At 40.8% G+C, this 21,395-nt stretch overlaps 1 long non-coding RNA gene across 1 annotated transcript; it reads left to right on the plus strand.

The window, feature by feature from the left end:
• The first annotated feature begins 756 nt into the window (after nucleotides 1–756).
• Nucleotides 757–20,968, plus strand: LOC309825432. The gene is made up of 2 exons (XR_014297031.1): nucleotides 757–944; nucleotides 20,558–20,968. It is a non-coding gene; the product is annotated as an uncharacterized lncRNA (long non-coding RNA).
• Nucleotides 20,969–21,395: the final 427 nt, after the last annotated feature.

Below are 21,395 nucleotides of genomic sequence, written 5' to 3' on the forward strand. Positions count from 1 at the left end.
CTGGGAATTGGTTTGCCTTTCGATAGCAACTCAGGAAGGGGTGGTGCGCCCCAAATTCGCGAGGCTCTGCCAAATACCAGAGGCTCTTCTTTGGAAGAGGGAGGCTCCTCCTTTGGACGTGAGGCGCCCCTACCAGAGCGCGCGCTTGCAGAAACGGAAACCACTAGCTGCGCTGAAGTGAGTCAAGTGATGAAATCAAGACTGCATGGGAAGGAGGCTCACCCAATAGCTCACGAACCTAAGTGGTGACAGACGCTGCTGAACCCTGCTCGTGGAAACCCTACGAGCCAACCACTGCTGCCGTCATGAGGTGGTCCTCGGAGGCACGGGGCCCCCGGATCTCCGGGCAGCGCACCCCTTCATTTTGGCAAAACGCAGAGGAAGGGAAATGTGTGTGAGGGAAATCTAGACTCTCTGGTTCCCTAAGGACGCAGACCGTGTTCTGGTTACAAGGTGACCCCTACCACCAGGTCAGAGCAGGACTCCCCAGGGCAGACGGGCTGAGACTCGCCTCGCGCCGAGAACCAGCCTCGCCTCCCGCGGAGAGAGGAGCCGCGCAGCGGCCGCGCCCGGGCAGGGACGGCGCCCTTGCCCCGCGCGCAGTCCTCGGTCCTCACCTGGAGCGCTCAGGTAGGGCTTGGGCGGGGCGGGAGGCTGGCGCGCACGCGCGGGACGGGGGCCTCGCCCCTGCCGACGTCGCAGGCTGGAGCTCACCTGGGAGACTCCGAGAGGAAGCCGAGCCTCGGTTCGGCCTCTCCCTGGCAACGCCGGAGGCCCCGCGGGAAGGCAGGAGGCGGTGGCGGAGGAGGAGCTGGACTAATCGGCAACTGTAGCTACAGCCACCGGAGCCGCCGCCGCCGCCGCCACCTGCACCTGGCGCCCGGCCCACGTCCAGCGCCCGCCCGGCCGCCGCTTCCCGCCGCCTTGCTCTGCCCACCCGCCAGGTAACTCGGCGGGCCGGCGCTCGGGTCGGGGCGGGGGACCCGTTGCCCCTGGGCAGCGTCGGAGGTGTGTGTGGGGGGGCGGGGGGGAGGACAGACGCGGGGGCTCACTTGGCGGAGAGACGAGGAAGGTCCCGGTGGCCGGTTGGAGATGGTCTCGAGAGCGATGTTTCAGTTGGCCCTCGGGAGAGGCCGAAAGGGACTCCCGAGACCGGGGAGGAGGTGGCGCTCCGGGGGTTGCCCTGTCCTGCCTGTCACTCGCAGTGCCCCCTGTCGGTCTCTGTAAGGAGGCTTCAGAAGAGCCGGACCCGGGCCGAAGTCCTGGGGGCCCCGAGCTGGTCCCTGCGAGGGTGGCCTAGTGGGGGGTGGGAGGGGCAGGGCCGGGCGCGAGGCTGCGGGCTCCTCTCGGGCTCACAGGTTGCTGGTCTCCTGCCGCCCCGGTGCGGGGGCCGGAGGGGCGAACCCGCGACGAGAAGGGCACGGCTTGGCCCGGCAACTTTCCCAGCCGGACCCCAGACCGTCCTAGGCTGGAAACCGCGGCCGCCCGAGCCGTTCAAATGGTTTCCGAGTGGTTTGGAAGGCGCTCTGCGGTCGGGACGCGGACATCCTTCTCTCTCTCTCTCTCTTTTTTTTTTTTTTTTTTCTGGTCTCTGTACTTTTCCGGGTGCGCTCCCTAAGCCAGAGCTGCGCCCACTTTCCGGTTTGATCGAGAAGTTATTTTCTTCGTGTCAGGAGGAAATCTAACTGCCACTCACCAACCGCACACCATCGCGTTGAAGGACCTGTTGACTAAACGACCTGCCTATCGCGGCTTTGGTCTGCCTGTGGCATATGAGTCAAAGGTTCAAAAAAACTTTGTTTCAGGAACCTGCCACGTCTGAACCTGGGTGTGCCAGGCCCAAATTCCTTTCCCTGCCTAATTAGGCTTTTCTGAAGCCTAAGAATTGAGGGTGAAACTGGTGCTTACCTTAGACTTTATTTCCTTTTCTTTCAAAGCCCATCAAAGCACTTCCTTCTCTCTCAAATATTCACCCAAACACCTCACTTCAAATTTATCAAATAACTATTTCTGTTTTTAGAACTCCAAGGAGTTACCAATTTCTCTGGCTTCCAGAAAACCTTATTAAGTGAACATAACTTGCTGTAAAAGTTATACTACATAATGAAGACATTTAAATTCAAATTGTATTGTTAAAAATTGATTTATTTGAGAATTTCTGGTTGTGGGAAAATGTTGCTTCTTTTACTGTATAAATTTTTCTTTGAGTTTCTGTCTAAAATACATGAGGTTAAAGTCATACCCTACAAATAGACTTCTTTAAATTTAACTTTTAATATCTGAAGTCTAGCATACATATTAGTTAAAACATTCTGAAGAGTTTGTACCAAGCATCTTTCTTTTTGCAATGCTTTAACTAACATTTTTACATAGAAATTTTAATAATAAATGGCAATCTCACTGCCTATATTTGTTTAGTTCTATCTTTGCTAATTTTAAAAAATATATTTTAAATTGCACACTTAACATAAAATGCTGTAGGAAACACATATAGTTGTTTTTTTAAAAGGTGCAGTCAAAGTTAAAAAGTCAACCGCAGCACAAGAGGACATAATTATTTATGATACCTTTAACCAGTGCTTTCTGTTTTTCTTAAAAGAGCCTCACCTGTCCTCTTAATCGTGTCTCCATATGGAGAGATATATGTGCTAAATACTATTTAAAAATTAGATGTAGGTATTGCTCTCTGAGTGTAGGGTATTAATTTAATCTTCACTGATTATTGGGCCAGATGTTATTAGATTATCTTTACCCTTAATTTTAGGGAGAAATGTAACATATTTGCATTAGCTAGAGTAACAGGGTGTCTCAGTTAAACTATCTGTAAAATAGGAAAAATAATACTTCCCTAGATTAAGATAATGAGGACTTAAATCAGGAATCTCTTCTAGCCCTAGCATTCTTAGGATCCCCTTCTCACTTTGGATGTCTAGTCAACCCATCTAGTTTGTGATAACCTGAAGCTGAGAGAGAGATTCTAACTTCAGTTCACCCAGCAAGTTAGTGGTAGACATGGCATTATTATTTGAGTGGCTTGACTCACGACTCATGTTATCTGTACTTTTCACCACCTACATTCTCATTTATCATAAGATTTTTACCTTGTTGTGTCTCATATAGTTTGTAAGGCCTTTGTAATTACAGAATAGTCAATTGTTCTTTGTCCAGCTCTGATTTACCCTAACTTCTACTTGTCCAGATGATGCCTGACTCCAGGGAGATTGAGGCCATAATTCTTCTCCTGTCATTGTGGATCACATGTGTATTGAAGATGCCATGTGGACTGAGATTTTTAATCCTTTCTTGGTATTTCAGAGCCACAGTTAATTTTTTGAGTCAACTCGGACAACATAATTTAGTCTTCTGATCTTTTATTATATTGGCTTAAAATATATTTTATGAGGCAGCAACCCAGGGTCATCCTTCCATTTGCAACACTCTAGATTTTTGGTTGGCAAGCACACTTCCTTAACATCAGTGTTTTTTAAACTGTTTTTTGTTTTGGACTGCAATCCTTAGAAATGCATTCTATTCCTCAACACAATACACTCAAGTATGTGTACATATAAATGAAACAAGGTTTACAAAACAATACTTAATCCTACAGCATGGATGTTCTCTATTATTTACTTTTAAAAAACGTTGGTCTTAAAACACTACATTGATTTTCATCGATTTTCTGACCACAATGGGCTGGAACCTACAATAAAAATAGCGGTATCCTATTGAATTTACATTTTTTTTAAGGCTGATTTTTCTACCAGTTTACTGTGTCTTACACACGCGCGCACACACACACACACACACACACACACACCCATGCATTCACAGAATAGAAAATCAAACTGTACTTTTAAAAATATATAAAATTATACTATAATCCTTATTAAACATTTCTTGGAGGGCTTGAGACTCTAGGATCTGGTGCTAGACTAAAACTCTCAAACATTAAGAACTGTGTGAAATCTTATTGTACATTATTGTATCTTAAATGGCTTCTCAGCATACTGTAGTATTTTGGGGATAGAAAAAACTGAAAAGGTTTTTCTGAAGGGATTTTGATGGTAACTATTGAAGTTACCAAGTATAATCTTGATAATACCAAATATTATCAAGTGAAAGTTTGAGAGAGAAAAAATTCTGTCCAGCTCTATTATAAGTTCTAAATTTTATGGGTGAGTTATAATGCTGGGTGGAGTCTGAAAAAAATCATTAAACAGGCAAGTTTATTACTTGGTTTGTAGTTTGTTAATATATATTTTGCTTTCACAATGAGACAAATATGAGACATATTGTGGGAATCATACCACTCACCCCCCAAAAAAGATTGAGAAATTAAGAAATTAGATCCCTAGGACCTGTAGGGATGTAGGCTTGGAAGCTCTGATTGGATGATTACGCCTTCCATAGAAGCTTTTAATTTTAACATGCCTTCAGATTCCTGGTAAAAGGAATTTTTCTCCAAAAGAAAATATTGATGTATTTAATATTTTGGAAATGATCAATGCCCAAATCATCTTCAGACATATTCAATTTTCTGGTCCATAAAGTGTAAAAATACATTTGGTATGCCAGATCTTTTATGATTATAAAATTGAGAAGGAAGTATTTTCAATCACCTATCTAATTATGCATCTAGTTAGTATCAGAATAATTAGTTTTATATGATTTGGGTAATCTTAACACAATTAATATACTGCCAATAGCAACAATGAATTCAAATCAATGCCAGCAAAGGCAAAAGACCAAAGTGCATTAACTTATGGCAAAGCAGAGACAAGTAGGGCTCTGAATTCTAGGTCATTAGTGACTACTGGCAATTAGATGAAGTCTCCTTCAGTCATTCTCTAGGTTGGGCTCATATTTTTTGGCACTAAATAGAGATTATTTTCCCAGCTACACTTTTTTCCCTATAATTGTTTCAAACTGCCCAAACTAGTTTGCTCATCTCATCTATCCCGTTGCCTGCTGGACATCTTTAAGATGTCATAATTACCTGAGATTTTACATTTGTAAACCAGAAACTCTATCGCATCAAAACAGCAACAACCACAACAAAAAACAATGTTTTACTTCCTGTATTTTATTTATGAGTATTAGTACATTTACCGTTTCTTATCCACAATTCCAAAACCAAAAAATCTCTGATAGCAAAAATTTTTTTGGTTAACTCAGTTTTCAGCAAAACTTGAATGCATTTGCTGTAAAACCTGCGAGAACTGTCAGGAAGCTATTTATTATCTACTCTGCTTGGAGGATGTGTCTTACTGCAGAAATAGTTCTGTGTTTGATTACATGGTACCGTCCCAGGCCCTGCTGGGGGGTACACTGTTATATTGGGCGTGTAAATGATATCTCCTTTCTAACATCCAAAATATTCTGAATTTTGAAACACATTAGGCTCCTGGGATGTTGGAGAATGGGTAATGGATCTGTACTACCATCCAGGTATCATGCCAGAAATCCAGAGGTCATTTTTTACTCTTTTCTTAACTTCTACAACTATCAGATCACCGGATCTGCTCAAGGTTTTCCACCTATTTTCACAAATTCCTCTCCTACTTCTACTGCCCTAGTTCAGGGTTTCATCAACTTTTGACTTTGGTACCACGGTCACCTGCTACCTGATATCTCAGTGGATAGTATTAAGCTTGAATCCATCCTCAGCAGAACCCCTGAGGTGATGGATCTCTTTAAAAATGTAAACCTGAACTTCTCTCTCCTCTACTTCAAGTCACGTAGTGACTTTTCATAGCTCACAGAATAGAGAACCTATGGCCCTTAAAATGGTCCCACAGTATATGACCCTTGTTTAACTACGGATTTATACTCCGTAAACCAAAATTTTTTATTCCGGCAACAGATTTCCTTGTTTTTTTCTATTGTTGTTACTCCACCGCTGAGAGCTCCTTTCCTCTTATCTTTATTTCTATAACTTTTTCCGGTTCTTAAGAGTCAACTGAGGTCTCACCTCATTGAGGACACTGCACAACCCAACCAACATTCCTCCACATACACCTGAGCTGGGTGAGGTATCCTTTTATCATGTGACTTACATATGTGATATAATACAGTCTGCTTTTTCACCTGTGTACACACACACAACTTGTAGATTATTTGCGGAGCATGTAAAATTTCTCTTTCCTCTAAGACTATTGTAGAGTAAAAATATTAGAGTAAAAGTGGCACAGGAAGGGGAGAGGCATTGGGCAGCAGTATATTTGCCTTTTTTATGGACAGCAACTGCAGAAACTGGGAAGTAGGAAACTTGTTTCACTGTACTTAATTAATTAGGCTATTTAATTTAGGTTGCTGTTATTTCCATCTCATTCCTTTGTGATGTTATTTCTGCGCCTCTGTTCCAAGATCTGGATTTTACCATTTAGAAGTGAAAAGTTAACTTTGTGATTGAAATGTCTTACAGCTTTTATTTGCAAATATTCTACAATTGAGTACATTAGTATTGGTGAGAAGTTTAGGAGGTCAGCTTTTACCTGAAGAATATAATTTAATTAGACTAGACCAAAAAAAAAGGCAAAAGATTCCTTCCTAGGAGTCTCCCTTCTCCAAGTTCTGTCAGTTTTACCTCTTAATTAATATTTCTCAAATCCATTTACTTTTCTCTATTCCTAGCACTACCATCATCTTTTGCCTGGACTTTCGCAAGGTCCTCCCTGTTGCCTATATGAATCTTTCTAAGTGATTCTTCACACTGCACCCAGAGGGATCTTCTCAAAATATTTGGTCTTGTTACCCCCTGCTTAACAGGATAAGTCAAACTCCTTAACGTGGCCTAAAGGCCTGGCATGATTTAGTTCCTGCCCAGAGCACACCTCTCGCATCATCACTCTCTGTTCTAGTTCTATTAGCCTTTTTTTTTATTGCCAAGTTCCTCCTGCCTCTAGGTCTCTGTAAGCGTCATTCTCCCTGCCTGGAGCTCTCTTTCCTCCCGTTTTGGCCAATCTAACTAAAATTTATCTTCAGATTCCAATTTAAGCTCTTACTATGACTGGAATTTTTCATGGGTCTTCTCCCCCTTCCAACTATGGATTAAAGTGAAGATTGTAACCTAAAGAAATAAAGTCCTACTTAGTACCTGGGAGTATTAACTTAAAAAAAAAAAAGTTTCCTCACAAAAGGAGCAGAATTTAATATGTGGCTCATATGTTTAAAAAATAGATTTTAGTTATTAACACCTTTATATTTTTATCAAGTAACAGTAGTTAATATTTATTGTCTTAATAAGTATTAGTCCCTAGTTACTGTTTTACTACTGAGCAGTTATGTGCCAGGCATATTTTAAGCAACTTACATGAATTAATCATTTAATTTTCAAAGCTGCTCTATGAGGTGTATATTATTTTTCCTCTACTTTAGAGATAGGAAAATTGAAAGAGTAAGTAATTTGCCTCTATCTACAAGGCTAGTGAAATGTCAGAGCCAAGATTCAAATCTAAGCAGTCTCATTCCAAATCCTGTACTTCCCCCTGACTTATATGTAAATAAAATTAAGTAAGACTATTAAACATTTTACAACAGCAACAGAAATCCACTCAACCCTCATCTCCCCCAGTCCTGCTGTGTAAAGGCAACCACTTTCACCTCTTTTAGATGTTTCTCTCTGTATTTACCTTTTGAAATAATATGTTTATACTGCTATTTCTTAATGTATCAATATTTGACATTACCTACTGACTGTCCATTATGGTAGATAAATATTAAGCTTTTTCACACACATACCCTTTGCCCTCCCTTTCTTGACTTCCCAATAGATGTCACAGTATAAGTCTCACATTTCGTTTGCATTTTAGTATGTATTTATTATTATGTAAATCTTGTTCACTGCTGAGCCAAGCACGTGTATTATGAACATGGTTCCTTACTTGTAGAATTTTTTAAAATCGTGGAGTTAATAATAAACTCACTTAAGAAAAGAGAATGTGCCTAGTTTTTCCATGTATGAATTTCTATTTCTATATAATCCAACACTTTCTCAGTAAGATTTTTCCACATAATCAGACCTATCAGATTTACGGGTCCCTTCCTGGAACTCTCTGTCCTCTTGTTTCTATTTGGACTATTGCTTTCTAGTCCTGTTCCACAGCAATTGTTTGGGATTTTTCTTTGCTGACATTTCTGACGGAGTTCGTATTTCTTAGATACATTGACTTCTGGAGTTTATTTACTCCCTAATATGTATGGAACCCCCCCCACCCCCACCCCCACCCCCAGCCCCAGTAGCCCTTTTCCTTTCCTTGCTGCCCTCTGATTCACTGTTTTCCTCTCTGGAGGCAACCAATGCTTTTTTTTTTTTTTTTTTTAAACAAAAACAATATATATTTTCTCTGTTTTTGAAATGCAAATAAATCTTGCTTTTTTTTTTCATTTAATTATTGTGGAGTTAACACCATATCAGCATATAAAGTTGCTTCTTTGTTTTTAACTTGGCACACTGTTCCATCATAGGACTCTATCATAATTTATTTATCTAGTTCCCTTTTGGTAGAGTTGTAGGCTGTTTCAACCTTTTGATATTAACAAAAAATGCTTTAATGTGCAAGCTTACACATTGTCATTTCACTTGAGTACCAGCATATCAGTGGGATAAATTTCTAGAAGTTATTCTCATACCTGATTGATACCTTGATGGAGACTGGAGTAGTGTGAGACCTTGCATGTTTGATAATTCTGCATCAAATGGGATAAGAGTAAAGGGTAAAAGAACACCTGGTAGTAAGTGGGCCCTTCTGGAGGACAATTAATAGTGCAGAGAGGGTTTCTAATGCAAATTGTTGTCTTTGAGCTTTTGACCATGACCTTTGTTTTTTCAGAAATGACTCATCTTTTTGAACTTTGTCATCACCTCCTTTAGTGTTCATGGCTTCTTGCTCCATTATTTTAGCTCCAGGTCTACCTCTGCAGATAATCCAGAGTAGAGAGCATGTCATTAGTTGGTCCTTTTCAACAAGTCAAGAACCCATATTTAACACACTTTATAATTTAACAGCATCCCCAGCCTCCACACTGATTTATTTGTTGAGTTCAGCTAACTCTACCTTCCAAATCATATCCCAAGCCTCCACACCCCTTCTACTCCTCTCTCACCTAGATTGCTCTTAATAGCTTCCTAATCGCCTCTAGCCTCCTCTCTGGTCTCCCCACCCCCCTCCCCTGAGGAAAAAAATTCCATATTCAGCACAGCTTCAAGAACAGTCATTCTAAATTTCAGTTCTGATTAGGTCATCACCCTGCTTAAAATCCATTAAGGCCTCTCCCCTTTGCCTAAAGAATTAAGTACAAATCCCACAGAATTAGGTACCCCTCCCTTCCCTGTGTGGAGCTTGGCATTCAGCATGTGTCTCATAGGCCTCAGTGTGGTAATTGTCTAGGTATGGTCCTGATGAAAATTATCCTACTTGAGGCCAGCTGTTGAAAGAAAAATTAAAGTTTAGCCTGACATTGGTTTATTTCCAACTGAAACATATATTAAAAGGGTCTTTTCATACTTTAACCATGAGGAGTGGGTAATGCAGAAATTTCAGATGGTAACTGGGTCAGTGGCAGGATATTGTGTGCTTCAAATTAGGCACATGTCTACCCTAATCTTAAAGGCAGACATTGCTTTTGTGCATAAATAAAAAAATAATGTTATGGATTTGTGGAGAATATATTTTGTTCTTTTATATCTGGGGATGTGGCAGCTAATGGAGAAGGGATAAGTAAGGGAAATATATAAATGTTGAGATGGGAGTCTTTTTGAATTTCTAGACTGGGGGATTGGCAACTACAGCCCTTGGGCCAAATTCAGTCTACTACCTGTTTTTGTAAACAAAATTTTGTTAGAACCAGCTATGCCTTTTCATTTATGTATTGTCTATAGCTGCTTTTGCACCACAAAAATAGAGTTGAGCAGTTGCAATAGAGACCATATGGCCCACAGAGCAAAAAATATTTACTATTTGGCCCTTTACAGAAAGTTTGCTGACACTTTCTAGAGGGGAATGCAAGTTGAGAGGTGGAGAATGAGCATTTACTCAATGAGCTGTGCATAAACCTATAGAAAGGTGAATGCAAAGTGATAGCAATTTGAGCAAGCAATTTTACTCCCCTGCTCCCGTATCCCTTAATGCTATGAGGCCTCAAAAGGAGAATGAGTGGACAGACATTGTCTACTACTTGTGAGTTTTGGGACTCCTTCAAAAAAGGAATGTTTGACTAGATTTATTGTATGCAACTTGTACACCCATCTTCTACCTATATTCCATGACAAGGCCCAGTACACACTTCCGTCATTAAAGTATTGAGAAAAAACAATGAGGGAACCCCTGCACTGGTGAAAAAATTCTGTAGCTGCTCTCCTTGGTAGCCCATTGAAAATTGGCTCCCTGATTTCAGCGGACGTGGTGGGATCCCATAGTAGCAGAAACCAAGTGGCAGCACTTAACCAGCACAGATGAAGTAGGTTACCTGTACAATAATGGAAAGCAGGGACATAGGTGTAATCAGAAGGCGTTGGCCCACAGATGGTTCTGTGGGTAAAGTCTAAGGTAAATTCATCAGCAGACTTCTCGTGGCAGGTAATGAATGAAATGAAATAGATGGCAGTCTCCAGTGTCACTTCGTGTATATAACAGGAAAAAGTCTAGATCTGGTAGCAAAAAAGTTGACTTTAGTTGCCACAGTTGAGAGTCATGACCTTTCATCCAGTTTCCAAACCCAAGTCAGTTCACAGATCCAGAGTCATTTGATTGAAGTGGAGGCCTGTTCCCCTTGAGCAAGAGCACTGCATCACTGCCTCAAGCATACACCATAAACCCTCCTTTAAGCCTTCCCCAAAGGGACCTGTAGCCATTTGTTAGATTGCACTTTGGGGAAAAGGAAATAATCAGAACTTTCATACTTTATTCCTGAGGCCCCAAAGTATCCTTGTGGTCCACTAGTCAAAATGGGGATTTAGAGTGGCCAAGGAATAGATGGAGTCTTAGCTCAAGCCTGACTCACAGTGTGCCCAGGTGGTCAGAAGATCCACTCTGTGCTTATTTCCCCAGTTTCTTAAAGTATAATTGGAATAGACATACAAGATAATTGGCAGAATCCCTATATTTGCTCTCTAAACTATGGATCTAGGACCATTGTGGAAGGAGAGCTAAGTGGAAGACCTTAGAACTTCTCCCTTCTAAGACAGTAGATCAGAAGTAATGCCGTATCCTGGAGGGAATTGATGAGATTAATGCCACCATCAAAGATTTGAAATAAGACTTGTGATGTTTGTCATGTCTCCATTTACCTCACTTATTTGGCCTGTATAGAAGTTGGATGGATCTTAGAGAATGACTGGACTATCATAAACCTAATCATTGGCCGATTCCAAATACTATACAGCTAACCTTTGAACAATGTGGGGATTACGGGCACCAACCCTCCGAGCAGTTGAAAACCTGAATATAATTTATAGTCGGCCCTCCAACTATGTAGTTTCTCTGTATTGGCAGCTCTGCATCTGCAGATTCAGCCAAACTCAGATCACATAATACTCTAGTATTTACTATTGAAAAAATACACGTGTAAGTGGACTCATGTAGTTCAAAGCCATGTTGTCCAAGGATCAACTGTAGTTGCTGACCCAGATACAACGTCTTTACTTGATCAAATCAACACAGCCCCGGGCTTTTGGTGTGCGGCTATTGACTTTATGAATTTACCAGGACTACCAAAAGCAATTTGCCTTTTTTAAAAATTATTATTGGAGTACAGTTGCTTTACAATGTTGTATTAGTTTCTGCTGCAACAAAAAGTGAATCAGTTACACGTATACATATATCCCCTCTTTAAAAGCAATTTGCTTTTATTTAGCAGGGCCAACCATATATTGTCACAGTTTTGCCTCAGGGTCAGGTTAGTTCTTCTGTTCTAGAAATCTTAATCATCCCAACGTTCCACAAAACATCACACTGCCCTACTATTGATGATATCATGTTGATTGTATCCAATGAGCAGAAAGTAGCAAGTACTTTAGATAGCTTAGTAAAGCATATGAGAACCAAAGGGTAATAATCCAGCCCCACAAAAATTCAAGAGCACTTCAGTAACATTTCTGGATATTCAGTGGTCCCTATGCTCAAAAGGCCCTTTTGGATTTTGGAAGTGACGTATACTACATTTGAACATGCCCCTTCAACCTATCTACAGAGTAACCCATAGGACTGCTGGTTTTGAATGATGATCAGAGCAAGAGAAGGCTGTGCAGCAAGTCCAGGACACAGTGCATGCTGTGCTACCAATTTGGCTTTAAGATATAGCAGATTCAATGATTCTCTAAGTGTCTGTAGCAAATAAGGATTCTGCACAGAGCCTCTGGCTAGAACCAAAAGCAGAATCACAATGCAGATCTCTGAGATATTGAAGAAAATCTCTGACTTCTTCAGCTAACTATTCACCCTTTGACAAACTGCTTTTGGCTTGCTACCAGGTAGATCCTGAACACATGACCATGGGGTGTCAGTTTATCATGTGGACCGGGCTTCTCATCTTTAACTGGGTGTTGTCTGACCTACCTGGCCACAAGGTTGGCCATGCCCAGCAGCAGTCTACCAACAAGTGGACATGGTATTGTTGGGGAGGGGGAAATATCCCCCTCTACTCCTCTTGAGTTCTGTGGTTGGACTAATAATAAAACTGACACAAGAGAGATTAACAGGAATAAAAGAAACACATTTTAATTTGTGTGCATGAAGCTCTCATAGCAAATGGGACCTAAGAAGTGGCCAGAGCAGGCAGCTTTTATACTTTTTAGACGAACAATAAATTTGTGAGGAATTGACAGGACAAAGAAACTTAGGCTTTGGGTGCTTAGTGAAGAATCTAAACAGAGTTTGGGCTTGGAGTAGTAAATTAAAGAAGTAACAAAGTGCTTTTTTTTTTTTTTAAATACAAGCTTCTTGGCCCCAAATTCCCTGTCTCTGGCGATAAAGTTGTCCTTCTACCTCCAGATGCAGGGAGTGTGCCGTTCACATGAGAGATTTATTTCCTGCTTTCTGGGAGACAGGAAGGTCAAAGTGTCCTTCTTGCATTGGATGTATGCCATTGAGGCATATTTTGGGGGAGGCCTGCCCTGGGCCCCAGTAGTATGTAAGAGGCAGAGCTTGAGCAGCTCTGGAAAGTACAAGTAAGTTGTACAAGCAAATGACTCAGACTCCTTTGATAGCAACTCCTGCTGTATTGCCTCTTTTCCTCCAACCCATGCCTTTGGCCTCTTGAGGATTTCCTTAGTCTAGTTGATAGAAGAAGAAAACCTCAAGCCTGGTTTACAGAGGAGTCTACAGGTTATTCTGGTACCATTCGAGTGGACGGCTGCAACACTACAGTCCTACTCATGAGTAATCGTGAAGGACAGTGGAGAAGGAAAATTCTCCCAGTCAGCAGAATTTTGAATAGTAGATAGGATTTGTATACAATATCTGGAATGAGAGAGGGCCAGAAGTAAAGATATATAATGGGCCATGGGCAGTTCCTAATGGTTTGACTGTGTGGTCAGGGACTTGGGAGGAACAGGGTTGGAAGATTGGTGACAAGGAATTTTGAGGAAGAGGTATGAGGATGGACCTTTCAAAAAGAGTAGACCCTGAAGAAATTCATGTCCCATCTTAATGCCTACCATAAGACATCTACTGCTCTTAATAATCAAGTGGGCAAAATTACACACTCTGTGGATGTCAGTCAGCCTTTCTCCCAGCCACTCCAATGCTTATTCAGTGAGCCCATGAATAGTGGCCATGGTGGCAGAAGTGGAGGCTATGTGTGCATGGGTTAAGCAACATGGACTTCTTCTTTCTAAAGTTGACCTTGCTAGCACTACTGCTGAGTTCCTTCTAGTCAATGAGAAGCCAACATGGAGTGCCTACAGGCACCAGCCAGCCACTGGGTGGCAGGTTGATTAGATATGACATTTTCCATCGAGGGAGCAGATTTTTCCTCATTAAAATAGACAAATATTCTGGATATGGATTTGCCTTTTCTGCCCACATCAACAGCATGGAATGCCTGAGGACAGGGTAAATTCAGAATGGGTAGTGGAAGGAGGAAGACATAGATATCAGTTATGGCCTTGTGGCCAATTAGATAAATGAGGATTGTAGTAGCTTTGCACATTTTTCCTTTGCTTTTTATATGTATGTGTTTATTTGTATATGCTACTAATTTTATTCTTTCCTTCCCATTTTATTTTATTATTTTATTTTTTTGGCTGCACTGGGTCTTCGTTGCTGCACGCAGGCTTTCTCTATTTGTGGCGAGCAGGGGCTACTCTTCATTGCAGTGTGTGGGCTTCTCATTGCAGTGGCTTCTCTTGTTGTGAGCACATGCTCTAGGCACGCAGGCTTCAGTAGTTGCAGTTCGTGGGCTCTAGAGCATGGACTCAGAAGTTGTGGTGCACGGACTTGGTGCCACGGACTTAGTTGCCCCGCGGCATGTGGGATCTTCCCGAACCAGGGCTCGAACCCATGTCCCCTGCATTGGCAGGTGGATTCTTAACCGCTGGACCACCAAGGAAGTCCCCCCATTTTCTTTTTAAAAAAATATTACATAGAAGTTGTTAGAGGTTACAGTTTAGTCTTTAGGTGACAGAATATTAGGTGGGACTGTGACAGAATCTGAGAAGTAATTCACATAGTCACAACAATGGATGCAATGGCTGTTGGCGCTCTGTGTCTCCTCATTTTGAGGTCTCCCCTTCACTGGTGAGAAGGATGCTTGCGTCTTGTTAGGCGGAATATAAATTCATTCATAGGTGTACATGTGGCAGGAGATAGTAAATAACAATTACTTTGTTATTGTCCAGGAGTTCAGATGTGTGGCAGAGAGGCTGAGTCATCAAAAGGGCAGACTGTGCTGCTTATCAATTTATTTTCTCTCAGCTCCAAAGTCATTCTGTTTGCCTGCTCGTAATGATGGAGCTGGGCCCTGTAAATATTTCTCCTGAGCCTTTTCAGTAGAGGACACTGGAGGGACACTGAAGGTAGAAGGAGCTTCTCTTCCTGGTTTCAGGGTGGCTCACTAGCCAGGTTCTTGCTGGGCATACTTTTCCTCTACTGCCCCACATGGTTTTCTCCAGTGCTAGGTAACTGCACGGCACGGCTTTCTCTGGAGTTGGCACCTTCTTGCCCCCTGCACTTTCTCCAGAGATTGATTTGTGTACTGGCTGGAGCCACAGACATCATGGACCTATTCCCAGCCGAGATCACCATTCCCCATACTCTTTCTTTAGCCCTACGCATGTACACACTGGGAGCCCCACAGCACTGGGTGTCTAGGGAGCCCGCTGCCCAGCTTTTATCTCAGGTACCAGCCTGGAGCTACACTGGCCCAAGATGCACATGAAAGTGCACTAGACTCCTACAGAGGACAGCTTTCCAACTCCATCAGCAGCCAGCAGTTTTCCTCAGCACCTAGCAAGTTCCAGGGTTTGACACCTCTCTCTGAATGGCTTCTTCCAGGATCCAGAGGGAGTATCACCAGTGAGGCATCTCTGTGACTCTTCCACCATCAGGGAGCCAGTGCTTTGCCATCTCCATTAAGATCTCTGGATCTCAGCCCTCAAGAAGGGATGGTTCTTCCTTGGGCCTTCATCTCAGCCTTAGGGGTGGTGGTTGCCCCTTATATCTACCACTCCTGTGTTCTTTAGCATTCTTGTTAACTCTTACTAGCCAATTCCCTGTTACTCCAGTCCTCTCTTAATGATAGATAAAACTTTCCTTGTTCAAATCACTATGTAGTTTCTGTCTCCTTACTAATCCAAAGCCATCAACTATGTTTCAAGGTAAATAGTTAGACGGACAGATCTTTCAAAATGCAGTGCTTCTGCCTGGGGGAAAAAATCAGTTAAGTGGACAATCTGTGGAAGCCCTGGAATCACTCCAGTAGAGGAAAAATTCCTCTACCCTCTAGTATGCCATAAATAATATAGTATATCTTTTATATGTTATGTGAAATTCATTCATAGGTGCAGATGTGGCAGGAGATAGCATGTGAGCCTCCCTCCCCACTTACCCTGTTACCCCCATGGGTAAGTGTAGCTCTGTAATTACTTGTTTCTTCCAAACTGTAAAGATAGATTGCCTTGTCCACAAATCAAGATCCTGTCTACAACGTTTCACCTAAGATAAAGTTAATGGAGATATTTATCTGACCAGGTGTGGCTGAGAAGCTGGATGTCAGACCATGCCCTTTTCCTTATTAACCTGTGCCTTACAGTTGCTGGAAGTCAAATCTGTCCCTAGGCTTTTTGTCTCATAACCTGAAGATACCTAGGTTCAGAAGTCGTCCTACTTTATGACAAAAGTCATCCTACTTTATGACAATTTCATGCATTTAGTTGGCTGCTGGTGGCATTTTCCAGCCACCCAGAGCAGCTTTGCTTGATCTTTACCTGAGATCTTTGAGGTATGTCCGCTGCGTGCGGCTTTCTCAATGTGGTTTGCTTTGCATCAGTGTCTGTCACTTGTCATACATCCGGAAGTTACTTCCTCTCAGAATTGTTGGCGAGAATGTGAACGTGGACTAAAACATAATGAAAAGTAACAAACCACAGTAGCAAATCACCATGAAATTTGATCCCATCAATAAATACAAACAGAAATGACTTCCTACCACTCCTCAATTCCCTAACGTTTTCACCAGCAGATGAGGGGCACTTAAAATTTCTGCCCAAGTACTTAAGGGTTTATTATCAAGGCAAGTTTTGTTTTGTTTTGTTTTTAAATTCAGTTAGAAAATCCAGATGATAATACATGGGAAAGATCCAATGAGTATTAATTCACAGTAGTGTACTTTTGTTAATCTACACTGTGATTTGAGGGTGTAATTTTGTAATTTCTTGCTTTGTGTAGTTATTCTTAAGTCTTTACAGCATGCTTTAACTCAAGTTGTAAGTAAGTTTCACATAACAATTAGGCTTTGTGCCAATTAAATTCAACTGGAACCAGACCTTAAATCCCTGGAGTTGTAAATGTTTATTGTCACAAACACAGAAACAAGAAATGGAAAGAACCACTGTCCGCTTATTTTATTAAATGTTACTCTCATGTGCAGTTATGAAGTTCTACATTTCACTGCTTTAGAAGATTTTTTTAGGTGGAATTTTAAAATTAAACTAACAACTAATCTTGCAGTGTGTGCTTTTTCATGTGGAAGGACAATCATGACTATAATGATGGATGATGGATCTTATCTTGATGTTTTCCCACCTGAATATTCATTTAAACAATATCCCCAGATGATTTATTGCCACATCATAGTTTAAGAAGCCATGGTCCAGATACCTGGAAGCACAGTTTTGTAGTTATATTATTTTAGCTTATGAGATTTTGGTTTTTTTCTGTTCAGATGGAAGCATATTTTTACTCCTGAGAACAATTCATTGATTTTAACCCAGTCTCACAGACTGTTAGAATTGTGCATATTGTTTTAACCTTTCAAAGTATCATTTTGTGGGTATCTTTATTTATTATTAATGCCTTTTTGTAATGTCTACATATATACTAAGGTATAGATTAATATTTTTTAAGACCAGAAGTTCTCTGAATTTTAATTTTTTTCTAACTTTAGACATTTATAGGGATTTGGAATTTAGAAAATCTCTGAATTTTAATTTTTTTTTTCTAGTTTTAAAAAACGATTTCATGGTATTCCCTTCTCTTCTTCTGCGAATGTGATCTTTTATAATTAGCAATTGACCATTTCGGATAGGCATGTTTAAAGATTTTAGAAAGAGTACAAGAAGAACAAACCCTTTGTCTGCTAATCATTTCTAATGTGCAAATACAACATTTCTAATGTGCAAATATCCTGAGCTTGCTGTTGTGCTGAGTCTTTTAATTCCCAAACTTAATAATCCAGTTAGAAGTTGGTTTTGGAGAGATTAATTTTGTTTCACTGGCTGTTTTTCTTCTTTTTTTTTTTTAACATCTTTATTGGAGTATAATTGCTTTACAATGATGTGTTAGTTTCTGCTTTATAACAAAGTGAATCAGCTATACATATACATATGTCCCCATATCTCTTCCCCCTTGCGTCTCCCTTCCTCCCACCCTCCCTATCCCACCCCTCTAGGTGGTCACAAAGCACGGAGCTGATCTCCCTGTGCTATGCTGCTGCTTCCCACTAGCTATCTATTTTACATTTGGTAGTGTATATATGTCCATGCCACTCTCTGGGACACTCTTTGTCCCAGCTTACCCTTCCCCCTCCCCGTGTCCTCAAGTCCATTCTCTAGTAGGTCTGCGTCTTTATTCCCGTCCTGCCCCTAGGTTCTTCATGACCATTTTTTTTAGATTCATATATATGTGTTAGCATACAGTATCTGTTTTTCTGTTTCTGCTGTTTTTATATGGTCTTCAAGTTTGGCAAGTAGTGTGGTCTAGGAACATGGTATTATTCCCAGGAATAGAAATAAAGAATCCTAGTTAATTAATTAGGATTACCTCATTAATTAATTAATTTGGATTATGTCTTTTATTGTTCAAAGTCTCAGTTTTTCCATGTTTATGATGGGAATAAAATATTTTAAAAATGATTTTACAACATCATAATTTGGAATATAACCTCAATGCCTCATTTATATCAGCAGTTAATCCCTTAGACTTTTCAGGAATCCTTGTGTCATTCTTGCTTTGGATTTTTTATCTTATCCCTCCGTGTCAAAATAATTTCCTTAGTTTACATCAAGAGTTTATTTTGAAAACCTGTCTTTGGAGTATTAGAAATTAATAATGTGGTTGCCTTTGGTTAGATGAAGTCCTTTTCTTTTTTTTTAATTTAATTTAATTTATTTTTTATACAGCAGGTTCTTATTAGTCATCCATTTTATACACATCAGTGTATACATGTCAATCCCAATCTCCCAATTCATCACACCCCCACCCCCCACTGCTTTCCCCCCTTGGTGTCCATACGTTTGTTCTCTACATCTGTGACTCAATTTCTGCCCTGCAAACCGGTTCATCTGTAGCACCTTTCTATGTTCCACATACATGCGTTAATATACGATATTTGTTTTTCTCTTTCTGACTTACTTCACTCTGTATGACAGTCTCTAGATCCAGATGTAGTTCTTTTCTCATCAGGTGCTAATTTTGCCCAAAGTCCTGTTACCTGAACCAGTGATGCTTAACCTTTGCCACCCTTCAGAATTATATGGAGAGTTGAAAATAACAACAAAAGCAGGGCCTAAACCTCATCCCTAGAACAACAAAAATAATTATATGCTTTAAATATGTACAACTTGTGCATCATGTACACTTCAGTGAAGCTATGGAAAAAGTTTTAAAAAGTCTCTTTTTAGTAATACATAGTGATCCAAACAGCTGGAGTTCCTTCCTCTCAATAAAAGCCACGATTGTCAAAAATAAACGAATAAATAAATAATAAAAATAAATAAAATCCAATTCTGTAGAGATGGGGCCTAAGGCACTGCAGTTTTAAAGAGCTTTCTGTTCATGTGTATCCAGAATTGAAGACCACTGATGGAGATGCTTAATGTTGAGTGTAATTTATCATTAATGGAAGGCTGATATTGTACAATAGCAGCAAAGAAAAGTCATACACAGTCCCTGGGGGATCCATGTTGGAATCTTCAACTGATCAGCAGTCAATAAAATAAAATTATTCCCTTAGGAATAATCTGAAAAAAGCAAAGCATCATGTTCCTACTTTAGTAGACTCTACCGCTAAGCAGTCTCAGTTTCTTCACCCGCCATTGTCAAAATCTACAGTCTCATCCTCCTCGATCTTTATTTCCAAAAACATGCTCTGAAAATAGTTTTTTTTTCTTTTTTTTAACTCATTTGTCCAGAAAACCTCACTTGAGGTGTTGTGAGGCTGTCTGTAGTTTTTTTCTCCTAGGTTTTCCCCTTACTTCCTTACATTTATAGCATCGATTCTTTACTCCTTTATAAAGACCTTACTTCAGACAACTTCAGTGAAAATCTCAGGATTTTACATCAGACCTGAGTTGGAATACAGTTGGGGAAATGCTGGTCTTCCACTTAAACTGAATGACCTTGGCCAAGCCACTCAATCTACTTGGCTCTCAATGTTTGTCAGTAAAATGGGAATAGCATAAACTTTGCAAGATTGTTGGAAAGACTAAAAGAGAACTTATGTAGTAAGTGTTAAAGTATCAGGGACCTAATCAACATTTAACAAAAGTTAACTATTTCTGATAGTAAATGAAAGCTTGGTCTTCTTTCATCCCTTTTCTAGTCAACAAACATTTATTGGGTACCCATTACGTCACCAACATTGTGAAGTGCCAAAAAAACAACCATGAGTAAGGGAGATACTATTCATGTCCTTTATGAGCTTGTCTTGACTCTCTCATTAGAGATATCCTATACTAAAACCTAACTGAGTGACTCGCTTAAATAGATAAACGTGCACACAGTATAGGATTATTACCCTATTGATGAACTCCTCTAGTTTATAATGCATCCTTAAAAAAGAACTCTCTTCCACTGGCCTCATTAATTCAATCCTTCTTTCCAATTCCCCATCCTACCCACAGATATGATTTCTGGCATAAAATGTTTTGGAAAACCCATCACTACTGTAGAAGGATCTCACTCTGGGGCTTCCCTGGTGGCACAGTGGATAAGAATCTGCCTGCCAATGCAGGGAACATGGGTTCGACCCCTGGTCCAGGAAGATCCCACAAGCCACGAAGCAACTAAGCCCGTGAGCCACAACTACTGAGCCTGTGCTCTAGAGCCCACGAACCACAACTACTGAAGCCCACATGCCCTAGAGCATGTGCTCTGCAACAAAGAGAAGCCACTGCAATGAGAAGCCCACACACCACAACGAAGAGTAGCTCCAGCTTGCTGCAACTAGAGAAAGCCCTCGCGCAGCAATGAAGACCCAATGCAGCCAATAAATAAATAAATAAATAAATAAATAATTTTTTAAAAAAGAGAAAGATCTTGTTCTGTCATCTCCTTCTACTCTATACTTTCCCAGGACTCTTTCCTGTTCTATGTTCTATTAAAACATTCTAAGGAGACCACCTCATTCCTTCTCAAATTCCTAATCTAGCTTATCCTGGCTACTGAAGAAATTTAGTATCACTAAATAGCACTGGAGAAGGGGATATTTGATGGTTGTCTCAGAGACAGAAAGGGGGATGAACATAAGTTAATTTATATCTATCTGTTGTCAAGCATGAATATATATATATATATATATATATATATATATATATATATATATATATATATTTGTGTGTGTGTGGTACGCGGGCCTCTCACTGTTGTGGCCTCTCCCATTGCGGAGCACAGACTCTGGACACACAGGCTCAGTGGCCATGGCTCACAGGCCCAGCCGCTCCACGACATGTGGGATCTTCC

The sequence above is a fragment of the Grampus griseus genome, assembly GCF_964374135.1.
Source record: "Grampus griseus genome assembly, chromosome: 7".
Taxonomy (NCBI): Eukaryota; Metazoa; Chordata; class Mammalia; order Artiodactyla; family Delphinidae; genus Grampus; species Grampus griseus.